Source organism: Cetorhinus maximus, chromosome 15, assembly GCF_964194155.1.
Source record: "Cetorhinus maximus chromosome 15, sCetMax3.hap1.1, whole genome shotgun sequence".
NCBI lineage: Eukaryota > Metazoa > Chordata > Chondrichthyes > Lamniformes > Cetorhinidae > Cetorhinus > Cetorhinus maximus.
In genome coordinates this window covers 67281762-67301140 of record NC_135893.1, presented here as the reverse complement: position 1 = coordinate 67301140, position 19379 = coordinate 67281762, and the positions used below count along the sequence as shown (strand labels likewise).

At 43.9% G+C, this 19379-nt stretch overlaps 1 protein-coding gene across 1 annotated transcript in view; it reads left to right on the top strand.

Moving 5' to 3' along the window:
* Positions 1-2243: 2243 nt before the first annotated feature.
* Positions 2244-19379, top strand: part of LOC144691226 (complement C1q tumor necrosis factor-related protein 1-like) — a 35757-nt gene continuing 18621 nt past the window's right edge. The window contains exon 1 of the mRNA XM_078559276.1: positions 2244-2355. The gene's annotated coding sequence lies outside the window, so the exon portion shown is untranslated. The remainder of the gene's footprint in view (positions 2356-19379) is intronic.

Below are 19379 nucleotides of genomic sequence, written 5' to 3'. Positions count from 1 at the left end.
TCCTAGCTTTTATGGTGGGGTTTGAGCCTTTAGGTTGCTAATCCAGTGACATTACCACTATGTCACCAGCTAACGATAGCTTGTGGGCTCAAAGGCACCAACTTTTAGATTTTTGGCTGGGCTTCATGGAATTAATAACCCTGCTCCACAGGATGTTGTGCTGTTTGATTGTACCTGTAACAACTTATATATATTTCCTTGTATATTTCCTATTCCACTGTCTAATCAAGCTGGCATCTGCATGCAATTTTGTAATTAACTGAATCATTGAATAGCAACACTTAAACAGTTTCAAAGCTCGATCGTTAACATTTGCCTCACCCGTACTAGCAAGCCCTCAACAGCACTGGCTCTTGTGTCTCCATTCTTTAAGGTGTACTCAGACTGTAATTGAATTCTTGTATGTGTTGATGGTGTTGACTTGGACTAAGAATGTTGCTGCCTCACAGAAATGATGAAAGCCATTCAGTTAAAAAACCATCTCCAGAGCGTCTGGCCCAACTCCAGAGATTCAAGCATGAGACCTAGGCTGACAGAGCAGAACTGAGGGAATGTGGCACTGGCTGAGGTGCCAGCTTTCAGGCCAGATGGTTAATCAAGGCCTTGGCTGCCTCTTCAGATGGGTGTAAAATAACCCATGGTATTATTCCGAGGAAGAGCTTCTCCCCTGTCTCCAGGCCAACATGTATCCCTCAGTCAACATCAGTAAAAACCACTATCTGGTCATTGGTACATTTGCGTTCGTGGGATCTTGCTCTGCTCAACAGCGACTGCTCTTCAAATGTACTTTGTAAGCAGTATGAATTCAATAAGTACTTCAGTTGATGTAAAGGACGTCCTGAGAACGTGAAACGTGCTATAGAAGTGTCAGTCTTTCTTTCTCTGCCTATGATTCTGAAGTGTGAATTGGTACATTTTATTGGGAAAAACAAAGAGAGGCAATATAAAGTAAAGGGCACATTTCTAAAAGGGATGCAGCAACAGAGACAACATGGGGGTATGTGTGCACAAATCACTGGATGTGGTAGGACAGGTTGAAATGCAGTTTAAAAGGCACACGGGATGCTGGGTTTTATAAATCGAGGCGTAGGCCGAGATTTTCTGACTCCACCACAGGAGATTCGGCAGCCCAGTCCTAATGTCTGAAAGTGACTTTAGGCGGGACCGGGTGATCCCGGTGGTGGGCGGGGCCAGAAAGTCCCACCCACGGAGTGCAAAGGCAAGGATTATGATAAAGCTTTATAAAACTCTGGCTCAGCCTCAACTGGAGTATTGTGTCCAATCCTGGGAATTGCATTTTAGCAAGGGTGTGAAGGCTTTAGAGTGGGTGCAGAGAAGGTTTACGAGAATGGTTGCAGGAATGAGATACTTCAGTTTTGTGGATAGATTCGAAAAGCTGGTGTTGTTTTCGATAAGGGGTAGATTTGACAGAGGTGTTCAAAATCATGAGGGATCTGGACTGAGTAGATAGGGAGAAACTGTTCTCACTGGTGTAGGGGTCGATAACCAGAGGACGTTAATTTAAGGTGACTGGCAAAAGAAGCAATGGCGACATGAGGGATAACTCTACCCAGTGGGTGATTAGGATCTGGAATGCACAGCCTGTGGGTGTAGTGGAAACAGATACAAGCCCGGGTGTTCAAAAGGCGATTGGATAAAAAAAAACTCGCAGGGGTATGAGGAAAGTGTTGGGGAGTGGGTTTTGCTGAATTGCTCTTGCAGAGAGCTGGTATGAACAGGTTAGGCCAAATGGCCTCCTTCTCTGCTGTAACCATTCTATGATTCTATGAGTAGATCAGCAGAATGGTAATTACCTGAAACAAGATAATCTGTGACTTTTCTATGTCTAACTTCTAATCTAAAGGGTTTCCCAAATGTCCCAGAATCCAGGCAGCTGCTCCATGCTCCCGCACTGCTAATATTTCCTACTCTGAAATCACTTCCAGCTGGTTTCATCACATTTTTTCTTTCCCTTGGCCTGGGGGCTATTTTTTTAATGCTTTAAATGAGTTTTATTTTTCCTGTTGGACCATGAACAATGGGCATCTGTGGCTCTGGAGACTTAACGCACCAAGACCCAGACTGGTTCTAGTAATCCAAAGGGCGACAATCTGAGTGTTTCGAGCCAAAGCAAATAGCTTTCTGTACAAGCAAGTTACCTGCCAATGCAAACAGAAACGATAATCAGATCGACGCTAGACTTGTGCTTGATTGTGACATCTTGAGGGTCGAGGCTGAGACCGCTTCGCAGGCTGAAGATAACTGAGTTCTAAGTGGGTGGAAGGAAATCTGTTCGTAACAAGTGGAGGCGGGCACCTCACTGAAGAAGGAAAAGGCACAGTAGCAAGTCTTCGGGTAAGTTGTTTTAAGTCAGGCGCGAGGAGAGAAAGAAAAACTTGCATCTATATAGCACCTTTGATTACCTCGGCACATCCCAAAGATCTTTTCAGTCCATGAAGTACTTTTTGAAGTGTAGTCACTGTTGTAATGTAGGAAATAGGTGGCAGTCAATTTGCACACAACAAGTCCCCACAAACAGCAAAGTGATAACGATGTTGAACGAGGGATAAATATTGGCCAGGACACTGATGATAACTCCCTTTCCCTTCTTTGAACTAGTGCCACAGTTCCTTTTATGTTCTTCTTAGAATGCAGAGAGGGCCTCAGCTTAGTGCACCTCCAGCAGTATTGCAATCCCTCAGCACTGGATTGTCAGCCTAGAATTTTGGACTCAGGACTCTGGAGTGGATCCATCACCCATGACCTTGCGATTCAGAGGCAAGCATGCTACCCACTGAGCCACAGCTCGGGGTGTAAGTATCTTACCCAGTCTAATTCACTGACTGAATCCTTTCATATATCCACGTAGATTAAAGAGTTTATCTTCTCTTCCACTGAAGAAAAGGCAAAAACATAATTTGCAATAGTGAATGATTATTGGAGAATTACAAGGTATCGTAAGCATCTTTCAAAGGGCATTGGATGAAAACTTGAAAAGTGAGAGGGATAAATTGCAGGCTATGGGGAAAGAGCAGGAGTAAGTAGGACTCTAGTTGGATAGCTCTTTAAAAGAACTGGCACAGGCGCAATGGACCAAATGGCCTAATTCTGTGCTGTAAAATTCCACGGGCCAGATTTTAACTGTGTGCAAATGGATGGGTTCTGAATGAGTTAAAATCTTACTCTATGATCCTAAATGTCTCTGGTTTGGGCCGTTTTCAATAAGTGCACAAGAACAAGTGCAGAGTAAACCTCAATATAAACACACACATAGCCCTTTGACATACACTGCAATCCATATACTCTTTTCTGATATATTTGGAGTTCATAATTAATATTAGACGTGCAATGTTGGATGTGTAAAATTCTGATTGAAACTTCCAAATGATGTTCCCCTGATGGAAGATGCCAAGTACGAAAAAGTTGTGCCATAACCTTTAGGTTTATTATATAATACTGCATAACTGGGTCAGAGTTATGGAGAAAAATCTTCCGGTCGGCGAGCGGGGGCGGGGCTCACTTGCTGACACGTCAAATGATGTGGAGATACATCGGGCGTGCGTCCCGACGTCATTTAGATTTTCAGTTCTCCCTGCTGAACTGGCAACTGCCTATTAAGGCCATTAAAAGCTCATTAACATGATTGATGGACCTGCCCGTCCAACCTTAAGGTTGGCCTCGGAAAAAGCATGAAACCTCATCCACAGGCGGGATGAGGTTTCATGAGGGTCTTTAAATTTTAATTAAATGTTTAAATAAAAGTTATGGACATGTCCCGACTCATGTGACAGTGTCACATGAGGGGACATGGCAGGGAAATTTTTTAATCACCTTTATTGAAAGTTTTACATCGGAGCCAATCTCCCTGAGACAGCACTTTGCCACAGGGAGATCTGTGTGCACTTTCGTGTGCATGCACGAAAGAGCGCACTCTCGGCTGAGGGAATCCACCCTGCCCACGCAGGGAGCGCATAGCGCTTCCTGGCAGACGTCACGCTGGGTGGGCCTTAATTGGCTTGCCCACATAAAATGGTGGCGCACCCCCGACCAGGGGCGCCGATCGGAGGCCTGCCAACCCGCGCCCACTCCCGTCCTCGCCAACGGGGGGGAAAACGTTCCCCATGGAGATTTTAGTAAAAATATTGATATTCCAGTGTGCTCAGTTAGAGCTGTCAAGTGTTGAATTCACAAGTGCTGCAAGACTTGATAGTTCTGTTGAGTTGGTCTTTCTAGATTGATAATCTACAAAAGCGTAATCTCAGCATTTACTTGTTTTATTTGCTATTAAAAAGCAATTATATTACAGCAGAGGAAATATTATTGGGATTTGGGGTTGAAGCAGTGATCACAGCTGCAAATTTATAGAGAGTTGATGCAATTTTTTTTGCAATGATTAATTTTGCTAATTAGGAAAAATAAGTAGAAGCACAAAATCCAATTCAGTCCTTTTAACCATGAACCTGGAGGATGACAATGGTCTACATTGACTTCAAGTGGACCAAATATTGTGCCTATTCCCTGTCACAGGATCAGAGAATCATTGTGAGGAATTTTAAGCCCTAAAAATGTGGGGTTTGTGTTGGGTGGGATGTGCAAATGTTAAACATCTCAAACCCAACTCCAACCCACCTCTAATACACCCACATGCAGTTCTAACAGACGTGGGACAGGACTGCAGGCACAAACTGGAGGCAGGGGGGTCATTTAACTATTATAATGAGGCTGCATGTCTTATATTTAATCTCCATTTTAAATTTTAACCTGGCTGGCCAGGTTTCCCTGCCTTTGGGAAACCTGTCAGCTAAAGGAAGGGGAGAATTGCTGGATCCAACTATTAAGTATCCTTCCAGTTAACTGCTGGATCCAGCAATAGCTACTTCCTCTTCCCTGCAATTAAACAACCACTCCCCCCTGCCCCCAACCTGAGCAATGACGCCTCACTGACTCACCCTGCCCCACCCCTCACCCTGCCTCATCCCTCACTGTTCCACCCCTCACCCTGCCCCACCCCTCATCCTGTTCTAACCCCCACCCCTCACTGCCCCACCCCTCACCCCGCCCCACCCCTCACCCTGTTCCACCCCTCACCCTGCCCCACCCCTCACCCTGTTCCACCCCTCACCCTGCCCCACCCCTCACCCTGTTCTACCACTCACCCAGCCCCACCCCTCACCCTGTTCTACCCCTCACCCTGCCCCACCCCTTATCATATTCCGCCTCTCACACAGCCCCACCCCTCACCCTGCCCCACCCCTTCCTAAGCCCTACCCCTCACCATGTTCCACCCCTCACCTTGCCCCATCCCTCCCCCTGCCCCACTCCTGTCTTCCCGTCAATATCAGGTTCATTGATTCTTATGGCACAGAATCTACACATTTACAATCCTCTCCTTTTAATTTCCTGCTGCTTTTGATGTTTTTTTAAAAATATTTTCCTCCCACTGCTACAAGTTCTCAATCCAGTTTGATTATTATGTTGAACTGAAGTCAATGTGCAATGTTAATGTACTAACTAGGTTCTTTGAAACCTCCTATGAGAACCAAGGTAATAAAACAATAAATGAAAATAGGAGCCATGGGAATTTTGGTTAGGTGCAGTGATCGTGCGTAATAACATAGAGTGCAACTTTTAGATGTTTTACTAATGCTCTACAGCAGATTTGATTATAACTTTGGGAAGGGAAAAGGAGAAACTTTACAGTACTATGTAGAAAAGCCTGAGGAGCGAGATTAATTGGATAGCTCTTTCAAAGACAATGGTCCAAATGGCCTCCTTCTCTGCTTAATCACTCAACCGAAAACCAGTCGACCAGGGTTAAACCTAGAGGACAGATAAAATCTGAGGTACACAGACTCATTAAAATAGTTAAATCAGTGACCTGCCTCCTGGGTGCAGATTGTTTGCCAATTCTTGTCCTATCTCAATTAAAACCAAAAGTCTGTGGGTTTGAGGCCTGTTGGGCTCAGTATTGAAATTTAAAGAATTTTTCCACCCACCTGTTTTGCAGATTAACTTCCCCTTCTATGATTCTACTCCATTTTGCTAGAATCAGCATCCAGTAATGGATGAAGCATTGTTAGTTAAAATAAAGGAATGGGAGTATAGGGGTAACAGGTCATGACAAATGTTGGATTATTAACATTTGTTAAAGAATGAATCAACTGAAACTACTTGAGGTGTGCTAAAGTTGACAATTAGTCTAAGTATCCGCGCAATTAATTTCACCCACAGTTTGAAGGGTTCCAGGCAAATATATTTGCTTTCAGTTTGACAAATACATGTCACAACCACTGAAAGTGTTATCTGTGAGCGTATGGTACCATCATGGTCAGTGTAACTCTTTTCGAGTCAAAACAATTAACTAAATTAACAATAACAAGGGAGAAATTAAGCACAGCCCCTAAGTCAGGTCAGCTGTAAAATCAAGGAAAAACTTTAAAGGAACCTTACAAACATCAAACCAAGATGTGATTAAAGGGGTCAACAAAACACCCCAGTCCCCGCGGTGCCCACCGGGCACGGAAGGCCTCGATGGTGCCGGCAAACACCGCGTGCTCCCTTTCCAGGGACACCCGGCCGCGAACGTAGCCGCGGAAGAGGGACAAACAATCAGGATCATGGTCAGTGTAGTGGTTACAATGTTTCTTGGAATGTTAATTGCCCAGTTTTGCACAATATATGCATTATTCAATTGCCCTTTGCATTGCACACAGGGAGTTAAGATCAAGTGTAGTGTTCAGGTAAGGAAAGTTAACATCATAGGGGATAATTGAATGAGGGTGGACAGATGTAATTCAATCCCGATTGTCAGCCTTAACGGAATGGGCAGCACTCTTACCCCTGAACCAGAAAGCTGCAAATTCAAGCCTTACTGCAGAGACTAGAGCACTTGATCTGGGTTGACACTCCAGTGCAGTACCGAGCTGCACTGCTGGTGATAGTGTCGTTCAGGTCAGATGTTGAATTAAGCTTGTGTTCTCTGGCAGGCCTGGTGTACTTCTTGAAGAAGGACAGGGGAGTTCACTCTGAGAATAGGATAAATAATTGGATAATTTGTTTCCATGCTGTTAGTTGAGAAGTAAACATTGATCAGGACATCGGGGAGAAATCCCAGCTCCTTTTTGCTATAATGCCATGAGATCTTGTGATGTCCAACTGAGAAGGTAGATGTGGTCTCAGTTTAATATCTCTTCTGAAAGTTGGTCCCTCGTACAGTGTGGTACTTTATTGAAATGCCAGCCTGAATTTTGTGCTCAAGCCTCTGGAGTGGGATTTAAACTCTCAACCTTTTGAATCACAGGTAAGAATGCGACCACTGAACTATATATATTATAAATAAATTTGTATGTTCACAGTTAAAATGGAAACTGCCTATATTGGTGCTGCTGGAGCACCTCCATTAGGGGAAGAATGTAATTACAGACAAACTTATATAGGTAGTTACCATTATAAATGTGGGCATCCTCCTCCTTCTTCAGGTACCATGCCCTAAGACCTGGCGACCATGGACTTCGTCCATGATTATGCTTGGCAACATACTGCAGTGGTTTGCCGGTGGTATGGCTGACCAGGAATCTCACCCACTCTTTACCATCTGCCATCAGATGTACTGGAAGGATGTTAATCAACGTGTTTGGCCACGTTATGTGCACACATTTTGTGGCCATCAGGTAAGGGACGCTACCACTGCTCCACAAGACCTCCCTAAATATGGGCATAGGAATTTATAATGTGAAACAGGTGACAGGAAAAGTGTGTGGATAGATGTCACACCTTCCCTTTTTGCCAATAAACCTGATTTAATTTCAGGTGAAAACATGCAATTGGTTACTAGTCTGGAACAATAGCATAGCCAGTTCAAATTACTTAATTTGATCCAAGCAACTTCCTCTCCTGCTCTTCACACTCTGACAAGGATCACTGGCAAAAATAGAAACTTGCTGAAGTGAAAACTAGCTCTCCCCTGATACAATACATAGTAAAGGTGCCGCACAGGAGGCTGCTCAGTAAGATAAGAGCCCATAGTGTTAGAGGCAAGGTACTAGCATGGATAGAAGATTGGCTCTCTGGCAGGAGGCAGAGAGTGGGGATAAGGGGGTCCTTCTCAGGATGGCGGCCGGTGACTAGTGGAGTTCCGCAGGGGTCAGTGTTGGGACCACAACTTTTCACTTTATACATTAATGATCTAGATGAAGGAACTGAGGGCATCCTGGCTAAGTTTGCAGATGATACAAAGATAGGAGGAGGGACAGGTAGTATTGAGGAGGCAGGGAGGCTGCAGAAGGATTTGGACAGGTTAGAAGAATGGGCAAAGAAGTGGCAGATGGAATACAACGTGGGGAAGTGTGAGGTCATGCACTTTGGTAGGAAGAATAGAGGCATAGACTATTTTCTAAATGGGGAGAGAATTCAGAAGTCTGGAGTGCAAAGGGACTTGGGAGTCCTTGTCCAGGATTCTCTTAAGGTTAACTTGCAGGTTGAGTCGGTAGTTAGGAAGGCAAATGCAATGTTGGCATTTATTTCGAAAGGACTAGAATATAAAAGCAGGGATGTGCTGCTGAGGCTTTATAAGGCTGTGGTCAGACAACATTTAGAATATTGTGAGCAATTTTGGGCCCCATATCTCAGGAAGGATGTGCTGGCCCTGGAGAGGGTCCAGAGGAGGTTCACGAGAATGATCGTAGGAATGAAAGGCTTAATATATGAGGAATGTTTGAGGACTCTGGGTCTATACTCAATGGAGTTTAGAAGGATGAGGGGGGATCTGATTGAAACTTACAGAATACTGAAAGGCCTGGATAGAGTGGACGTGGGGAAGATGTTTCCATTAGTAGGAGAGACTAGGACCCGAGGGCACAGCCTCAGAGTAAAGGGAAGACCTTTTAGAACAGAGATGAGAAGAAACTTCTTTAGCCAGAGAGTGGTGAATCTATGGAATTCATTGCCACAGAAGGCTGTGGAGGCCAGGTCATTGAGTGTATTTAACACCGAGATAGATAAGATCTTGATTGATAAGGGAATCAAAGGTTACGGGGAGAAGGCGGGAGAATGAGGTTGAGAAATTTATCAGCCATGATTGAATGGCGGAGCAGACTCGATGGGCCGAATGGCCTAATTTCTGCTCCTATGTCTTATGTCTTATGTCTAAAGAGGATAAGCTCAGTCAGAGTGTTATTCCAAAGATCACATCATTAAAGTGTGAGCTGATGTGGTAAGCTGCTTAAGCTTCTGTTTCACGACACCTACCTGTTACTATCTCGTACCAAGCTACAGCCTGTATAAAAAGCTGTTAGAAAAATACAATAATTGACATGTTTCTGAATGTATGAGGGGTGAAAAACATATTCCAGAATGTGTTTTTTGGACAAGGAACTATTATCATATTTAAAGCTCTGATTCTCTCACACATTGTCCAGTTATTACTCCTTATGTTTGCAATTCAGAAACTTTCCTCAACTTGCCATTGCAGGAAAATCTGCATGTAGCTTTGTACTTGGAGAGTCTAAAATTCTTTGGTCAATTTTCAAACATTTCCTTATTTTGGCAGATTATGTAAACACGATATTCTTCCAAAGAGCATGTAGAAACTTGTTTAAGTAGTATGTAATTCAACAGTAAGAGCTTGCAGGCTAACTTGTATAATTATGCCCTCCTATTGTGAAGATTCACCTGCTGGGAGATATTTGTAGGCAAGGAATGTTGAGCAAAGGTGAATGGCTAGAGTTGAGGTGCAGATCAGCCATGATCTAATTGAATGTCATGGAAAAGGCTCGAGGAGCTGAATGGCTAACTCTTGTTCCTATTTTAGGAAATCAAACCCATCAGTTTCCTGCCCACTAATGTTAAATGAATGCATGCTGTTGGTGTGGAACCTTGCTGCTTGGAGAGCTTACTGGAGATTGCAAGTGTGATAGAAAACTGTGGGGAGGGTGTCCCTGATCTCCTGAAACTCACCTCGGGATCGAGGGGGCGTGGGACTGAATTTCAAGTATTTGTAAAATTCACCTGTGCATAATAGAAACTGAATGAGAGATGAAATTCCTTGTGTGCAATACCTGTAGCTGTGTTGCAGGAATAATCCCCTGGTGTTTACAGAGCTGAGAGGTAAATGGATCCTGAGGAGGGGAGCATGTGGAGACTTGTTTATACATCAGATTATAGAATGAGGAGGAAGGGGGAAAGAAACAAATTAGAAATATGATAGCATTAGGGAAAATTGTGCTGGAGGGTAAGTCTCATTAAATTGTAAACACATATTGAGTAAAACACCTGCCCCCCTCAAACTTGAGAGGAGCCCAGCGCCTGATTAAGTATCTGAAAGTAATATTTGGAATTGCTTTTTGCTCCCCAAAACATGAGAGCGCCTGAGAAAAGGTTAGCACAGAAGGCCACTAAAGGGCTGAAAAAGGAAGGAATTCAGCCATGACAGCAAGTCGACAAACATAAAATACTGCAGCTGCTGGTAATCTTAGATAAGAATGGAAAAGGCTGGAGACACTCAGCAAGCCAGTCAGCGAAAACACCAGAAAGTTGATAAACCCTTCTTCAAAATGTAAGGCTGTTACCGATAACAGAAACAGTGCAGGGGAAAGGGCAGAGAACACAATCGCCGCACTCACCAGAAAAGGCATAGAATGTCCTGTAAAGTTGTTAAGGAGGGGATGAGGAAATGGTGAAAGGGCAGAAGTGATGAAGAGCAAGAGGTAAAAAGGAGCTAGAATGGGAGAAATCAAAATGTAAAGGAGACATTGAAAGTGTGGGAAGAGCCAAAGATGGGGTAGATAAGTAAAGTGAGAAACTTGAAAAACTGGCAAAGTGAAGCAAGCTCTAGCAAGTCAGCTGCTAACAGTACAAAAGGAAGAAAATTCATGTGAATGAAGAATTTATATACAGAAAATGCATCTTAGCCTGCTGTCTGCGAGGATGACTATCTCGTTGTCTCATTGAATGAGGCTTAGTTTATAACTCATGTGGGATGAAGAAGTGTTGGAGAGTTTTATTTATGGTACTTTTAGACTGAGCTTAATGACAGAAATTGAAATTTAATGAGCGCAGGCAAATTAGTTACAGCTGTCCTGTTGCTGAATTCCGATGGAAATAGACACGAGCAGCATCTATAGTGCTGTAAGGTGCTGGCACCAAGGAAAGTCAAAACTTCAGAGCAGTGGTCTCAGTGGTCAGTGGTGCACTGTGACTGTAAGGGCCCTAGCACACGTGTGCCATGTGTGTGCTGTAAACATGCAGAGTGGACGAATCCCAACATCAAACAGTTTCAGATTTGGCATCCGATTTGCCATTTTGGATTCCCCAGGTTCAGTTAATGCCATCTCTTAATCACTGCCAGATGAACATGTGTTTAGCTGCATAAGGGAACCTCAGCATGAGCACTACATAAAAGGATCACCTTTTAACTTTGAGGTGCTTTTGAATTTCTTTTGCTGTTGCAGATTGAGTGGAAACTGTGTTCAGTATTGTTGGAAGAGTTGACAGTTGGATTCACTAGGGAACGGTGCTGGACTTTGACAAGGAGGTCAAAAGGGTTGGGAAGCCTGTCAGGAGAAAGCCTGCTTTCAATAATGGGAGATATAGTCAGAGCCAGGGAGAGAAATCATGGTCCCTGCTGCTTCCCCTGTTTCTGGGCCCCTTACTACCCCCTCTCCACTTTAACCCTCCCCCTCAATCATGCGTGATATTTTTTTCCCCTTTTAAGACTAACCAATCAGTTCACCAATCACAGAAGGGTCCTAGTAAAATGATGCTAACACCCATTGTTGGTAACTGGTTACAAATATTTTGCAAAATATATGGATCATGGGCCATTAATATTAAGAGCAGCAATGATACAATGCAGTGTTAGTTTGTGTGCACTCTATAGGGTGATCCCACCGCAACCATTAAACAAACCAGAGAGTGCAAATTTTACTTAAACAGCATCATGCAATATTGTTCATTTGACAGGAAAATATCCCATTAGTTATTTATAACACTGTGCAGACGATAACACTGATTTTGGTGACTGCTTCAGCCCAGATGAACATGTTCTGCACACTGCACCATATGGACACGGCGACAGTAAATTCATATTTGGGAAAAGATTCAATACATGCAACCCAGATAAACTGCACAAGATCTTTTCCATTCTGAAGAAGTAAAAGAAGACTTTCTTCTGCCTGGGTGCATGATTTTATTCAATATAATTATTTCATGCAAGGGGTATAATGGGATTCTACTTTATCAGTAATCTTCCAAGGTGGAAAGATCAAATGACTCCTGAGCAAAAAAGTGCAATGATTGAACAACATAGGTCTTTACTGTCAGTGAGAAGCATTGGAGACCTCAGGTACCTCTGTGCGACACAACTTTTAAGAGACCAGAGGGCAAAGACTTACAAAGGTTTACAATTGTATCTGTGTTTTCTTGATCAGCAAGTCTGAAGACTTACTGATTTCTACTCCTCACTACGATATATTTTCAGTACCTACTATGCAACCCCAGTTCATCATGATATTTCAATACCTTAAAAACTCAAAAAAAGCTTCAAGATAGAGTGGGATAATGGGTAAGTAGACAAAAGGACAAGATTGAAGTCAATGGAAAAGACTCTTGAGAATCATGCGCAGTGTAAAACAGGTTACTGATTCACTATGAGCCCATTATGCACACCTGTCCTGGCAATCTTACCCCACAAAACCTACTCATAGTTATCCTTCACTAGCAACAAACTAAACAGAACTCCAGATACTGTATGTAAGATAATTATGGATGACAAAGGCCACCTAGCTCAGCTCATCTCATCCAACCAGAATGATATATGTATTTGGAGCAGGAGTAGGCCATTTGGCCCCTCAAGCCTGCTCCGCCATTTGATAACATTGCCTATATTAGACCAGTGACTACAACTCAGAAGTACTTAATTGGGTGTAAAGCAATTTGGGACATTGTGAAAGGCGCTGTATAAGTGTAGATTTTGTCTTTCTTTCATTATACCTACATGCAGTAGGTTGAGTGACTGTAGCAATGGAGAAGTTGGAGGCCCAATGCTGATTCTCGAAGGATAATTAATCACAGAGAAATTAACAGATGTTAGGAAAGTGCCTACAAAGAAATCGTTACATTTACAAAGCAATCCAACTCTGTAGTTAATACAACTTTACCATTTTCACTTCTCTGGCACTAGCCCACTGTCATACATTTGTGTTGTACACTGTGAATATACAGCCTATCCACAGGTTCCATATGATGTTGCATTATGTATGTAGTAAATAAATATGCAAATAGTATGTAAAAATATTCTAATTGTTGTTTGGGGTGTGAAAGAAAAAGGCAAATTAAGTGGAAAAATGTAATTAATAAATAAGAAACACCAGCAGCAAAAAAAAAGTGTGACATCAAAATTTGAAGTGAAATAATTTCTACAGGCACTTATAATATTGGGTTTCTATAATGACCCTTTATGGTAAAAGGCTTTTATGCTGTTTCTCTGGGATTTCAATGATTTTTTCTTGCCAAGTTACAATGGATGATCAGGAATCCTCACCCCCTGAGAAATTTTAGTCCCACAGTGTGACCAGTTTCTGTTAGATTTTAACCAGGATGGTGCAGGGTGGGGTGAACCTAGGATGGAGTAGAGATTTGTAATTTTTTCTTTAAGCAATCTCTTAGTGAAAAACAATGATTCATTCCCAGACTTTGTAAGAGTGATAAAATGAGCAACACTGACTCAACACCCTGGGTGGAATTGTCCCAGATTTGTCCTGAGTGCGGTAGCAGGCGGGAAATAGGACCTCTTACCAGCCGGCTGCAATGGCGACTTTTCGCACCATAATGTCCCATTCCTGCCTTGTTAATTATGCAGCCACAGGAAACACGGTCTCGCTGGCTGACAGCCTCCGATTTGCCTGCCCACCGTTGACAGGCAGAGCGGACGATCGCAAACTAGTTTCAAATAGAATAATACCGATTTTTGTTTTTCTCGCCATATTGCCCACCAAGACACCCGATGCCAACAGGGATGGAAAATTCTGGCCCCTGTTTTACATCGTTCCTTGTTTCTAGTTTCTTAGATTTATTTTGATGAGGCCCAAGATTCTCAAGCCTCTGGTACATCAACACAGCATGTCATCAGAATTGTGTCTACTTTAAGGTATAATAAAAATTTAGACTGCTATTTACATGCTGGTTTAAATGCAAAAGAGAATTTTGAGAAGTCTGCACTATTTAGTTTTGTGGTACTAAACCTGAAAAGTAACACCCCCACCTCAAACCCCCTCCTCATCAATCCTCAACCCCACCTCCCCTCTCCCCAACCTTCCCCCTCCCCACCCTCCTCCCCACATCCCCCGCCAACCTCCCACCAACCCCCCCTCAAAATCCCCTCCAGCTCCCCCATCCCACTCCTCCCTCCACCCCTGCCACGCCCCAAACCTCCTGCCCATGCCCCCAACTCAACTTCCCCCACCCCAAGGCATATGTGGTGCCTGCCACAACGGGACAGGCCATGGGGTAATCAGGCAGAATGATCCCTGCCCCTAATTTTGAGCCTAATCAAAATTATCCTCTGTAGTGTTTTTCCCAGAGTTTCCTCCTGTCCTCACCTTGAGGCGTAGTCTCACAGGTGCTGCAGGCTGTTCACTACCTCAGCAGAGTGACCATCCTTCAAGTGTGAGAGGGGATGGGATGGTTAGGAAGGGCAATGGAATCTACCAAAGCTGAACCTCACCATGTTCTCACCTGATACCCACATCTGTACATTTACCAGCTGGGGTTGCTGAATAACAATCAGATAGCATGGCACCCTGGATTATTGTTTGCTCCCTACCCTGAGACCACATCTTAACACCAGGTAAGATCTGATAAGTCAGCATAGAACTAGGCCTAACTTGGGACATCACTGGTGGGGGGGTGGAGGGGGAGGGGGGGTCACAAGAACATAAGAAATAGGAGCAGGTGTAGACTATATGGCCCATTGAGTCTGCTCATTACGATTATGGCTGTTCCTGACCTTCAACTTTCTTTTTCCTGCTCGCTCCCCGTGTCCCTTAATTCCTGAGAGACCAAAAATCTGTCTATCTCAGCCTTAATTGTATTCAATAATAAGGCATCCCACAACCCACTGGGGCAGAGAATTTGAAAGATTGACAACCCTTTGAGTGAAGTAATTTCTCCTCATCTCAGTCCTAAATGGAGAGTGAGAATGACGGTTCCTCTGGGGAGTGCGGCCATGCTCATGGCACTATGAGTGGCTCAGCTGCACGGGGTGGCAGGAAGGAAAAAGAGGGGAAGAGCAATAGTGGTAGGAGACTCGATAGTAAGAGGAACAGACAGGCGTTTCTGCAGCTGTAGATATAACTCCTGGATGGTGTATTGCCTCCCTGGTCAGTGCCAGGGTCAAGGACGTCACTGAACAGCTGCAGGGCATTCTAAAGGGGGAGGGCAAACAGGCAGAGATCATGATACATACTGGTACCAACGACATAAGTAGAAAGAGGGATGAGGTCCTGCAAGTAGAATTTAGGGAGCTAGGAAACAGATTAAAAAACAGGACCTCAAAGGTAGTAATCTCTGCATTTCAGGTGGTGGTGGGACCTGTACAAAGCGATGGGTTGTGCCTGAACTGGAATGGGACCAACATCATTGTGGGGAGGTTTGCTTGTGCTGTTGGGGAGGATTTAAACTAACTTGGCGGGAGGATGGGATCCTGAGAGGAAGTTCAGCAGGGGGAGATGCACAGCCAAAATTAGAAGAGAGAGCAAGTGAGTCTGGAAGGCATTGAAATTATAGGCCGATTAAGGCACAAAGGAGTTTGGCAAGGCTGGATGGTATTTATTTTAATGCAAGGAGCCTGACGAATAAGGCAGATGAGTTGAGGGCACAAATGAACACATGGAAGTATGATGTCATTGCTGTCACAGAGACATGGTTGAGAGAGGGGCAGGATTGGCAGCTCAATATTCCAGGTTATAGGATCTTCAGGCGAGACAGGGAAGGAGGCAAAAGAAGAGGGGTATCACAATATTGATCAAGGAATCAATTACAGCAGTAAGGAGGGATGACATCTTAGAAGGCTCCTCAAATGAAGCCATATGGGTAGAACTTAAAAACAAAAAAGGAGCAATCACATTGCTGGGAGTGTACTATAGGCCCCCAAACAATCAGAGAGAAATAGAAGAGCAGATATGTAGGCAAATTTCAGGGAAGTGTAAAAATAATAGGGTAGTAATAGTGGGGGATTTCAACTTCCCCAACATTAACAGGGTTAGTCATAGTGTGATAGGTTTAGAGGGAGCTGAATTCTTAAAATGCATCCAGGAGAGCTTTTTAAGCCAGTAGGTAGAAGGTCCTACAAGAGAGGGGGCGGTCCTGGACTTGATTTTAGGGAATGAAGCCGGGCAAGTGGTAGAGGTATCAGTGGGGGAGCATTTTGCAGATAGCGATCATAATTCTGTTAAATTCAAGGTTATTATAGAAAAGGACAAATATGGGCCAGAAATCAGAGTTCTAAATTGGGGGAAGGCTGATTTTAATATGATCAGACATGATTTGGCCAGAGTGGACAGGGAGCAGCTACTTTTAGGTAAATCTGCATCAGAGCAGTGGGACTCATTCAAGAAAGAAATAGGGAGAGTACAGGGCCAACATATTCCAGTAAAGACAAAGGGTGGGACTAATAAATCCAGGGAACACTGGATGTCGAGAGATATACAGGATTGGATAAAGAGAAAAATGAAGGCTTATGGCAGATGCCGAGGGCTCAAGTGGGACCCGAGAGGAGTATAGAATGTCTAGGGGGGAACTTGAAAAGGAAATTAGGAGAGCAAAAAGGCAGCATGAAAAAACATTGGCAGGTAAAATAAAAGAAAATCCAAAGTTATTTTACAAGAACACTAAGAGTAAGAGGTTAACTAGGGAAAGAGTAGGGCCCATTACGGACCATAGTGGTAATTTGTGTGTGGAGCTGGAAGACGTAGGTAGGGTTCTAAATGAATACTTTGTGTCGGTGTTCACAAGTGAGAGGGACAATGTGGGTATGGAAATCAGGCAGAAGGACTGTGATATAATTAAAGAAATTAGCATAGAAAGGGAGGAGGTTCTAAATGGTCTGGCAGGCTTAAAAGTAGATAAATCTCCAGGCCCAGATGAAATGTATCCCGGGCTGTTGAGTGAGGCAAGGGAGGAGATAGCAGGGGCACTGGCAATAATTTTCAATACCTCTCTGGCCACAGGAGAGGTGCCAGAGGATTGGAGGACAGCCAATGTGGTACCATTATTCAAGAAGGGAGGAAGGGGTAAACCAGGGAACTACAGGCCAGTCAGCCTAATTTTCACCACTAAGTGGTGGGGAAACTATTGGAAACAATTCTGAGGGACAGAATTAATCTACACTTGGAGAAACAGGGATTAATCAAGGACAGTCAGCATGGTTTTGTTAAGGGGAGGTCATGTCTGAACAATTTGATTGAATTTTTCGAAGAGGTGACCAGGGGCAGAATTTTATGGCAGCGGGATTTTACATTCCTGCTGAAGTCAATGGGGTTTAAAATGGCTCCCCGCATTTTATGGCCCCGTCCCCGCCAAAAAGGGGCCGTAAAATTCTGCCCCAGGTGTGTAGATGAGGGCAATGCATCTGACGTAACCTACTTGGATTTCAGCAAGGCTTTTGATAAGGTCCTGTATGGGAGACTGATAACAAATGTAAGAGCCCATGGGATCCAAGGCAATTTGGCAAATTGGATCCAGAATTGGCTGAGTGGCAGGAAGCAGAGGGTGATGGTCAAGGGGTGTTTTTGTAACTGGATGCCTGTGTCCAGTGGGGTTCCACAGGGATCAGTGTTGGGTCCTTTGCTGTTTGTGGTATATATAAACGATTTAGACTTTAATGTAGGAGGGTTGATTAGTAAGTTCACGGATGACACGAAAATTGGTAAATAGTGAGGAGCCTTAGATTACAGGAGGATATAGATGGGCTGATCAGTGGCAAATGGAATTTAATCTGGATAAGTGTGAGGTGATGCACTTGGGCAGAACAAACAAGGCACAGGAATAGACGATGAATGGTAGGACCCTGGGAAGTACCAAGGATAAGAGGGACCTTGGTGTGCATGTCCAGCGGTCCCTTAAGTTAGCGGGACAAGTAGATAAGGTGGTTAAGAAGGCATATGGGATACTTGCCTTCATTAGCCAAGGCATAGAATATAAGAGCAGGGAGGCTATGCTGGAACTGTATAAAATGCTGGTTAGGCCACAGCTAGAGTATTGCATGCAGTTCTGGAATCTGCATTATTGGAAGGATGTGATTGCACTAGAGAGAGTGCAGAGGAGATTTACCAGGATGTTGCCTGGGCTGGACAGTTTTAGTTATGAGGAGAGATTGGATAGACTGAGGTTATTTTCCCTGGGCCAGAGGAGATTAATGGGGAAAATGATTGAGGTGTACAAAATTATGAGGGGCATAGATACGGTAGACAGAAAGGAACTTTTTCCCTTGGTGGAGGGATCAATAGCCAGGGGGCATAGATTTAAGGTAAGGGGTAGGAGGTTTAGAGGGGATGTGAGGAAGAATTTTTTCACCCAGAGGGTGTTGGGAATCTGGAACTCACTGCCTGAAAGGGTGGTAGAGGCAGATACCCTCATAACATTTAAGATGCATTTGGATGTTCACTTGCGACGCCATGGCATACAAGGCTATGGGCCTAGTGCTGGAAAATGGGATTAGAATAGTTTGGTACTTGTTTGACCGGTACAGACTTGATGGGCCGAAGGGCCTTTTTCTGTGCTGTAGACCTCTATGACTGTATGACTCTCAACGATCGTTCCCTTATCCTAGGATGTGCTCCTGTGTTTTAGATTCACTGACGAGCGGAAACAATCTCTCAGTGTCTGCCCTATCAAGCACCTTCAGAATTTTGTAGTTTTCAATGAGATTGCCTCTCATTCTTCTAAACTCCAGAGAAAATAGACCCAAGTTACTCAGCTTCTCATCAGAGCTGCCCCCTCTTCCCAGTGGCCAATATAGTGAACCTTCCCTCTACTGCCTCCGATACAATTATATCCTTTCTTAAATGTGGAGACCAAAACTGCACACAGTGAGGGAAAGGGAGGGAGGGGTGAGAAAGAAAGAGGAGGGAAATGGAGTGTAGGGAGCAGGAAATAAGGTGAAGGAAAGGGGTGAAGGGAATGAAAGGGAAGGGGAGGAGAAAAAATGGGAGCTTGGCAATTTCGAAATTCCAAAGCCTCTTGAGCACCGATCTTTCAAAACCCTACCTTTTCCACTGACAATCATTTATGGCAGTGCTTTCTATTTTCATGACATCTGCAAGATTCCCTCATTCTAACAGTGCTGTCACCGTATAAATTATACGGGTGGGTTAGGATTAATAAAG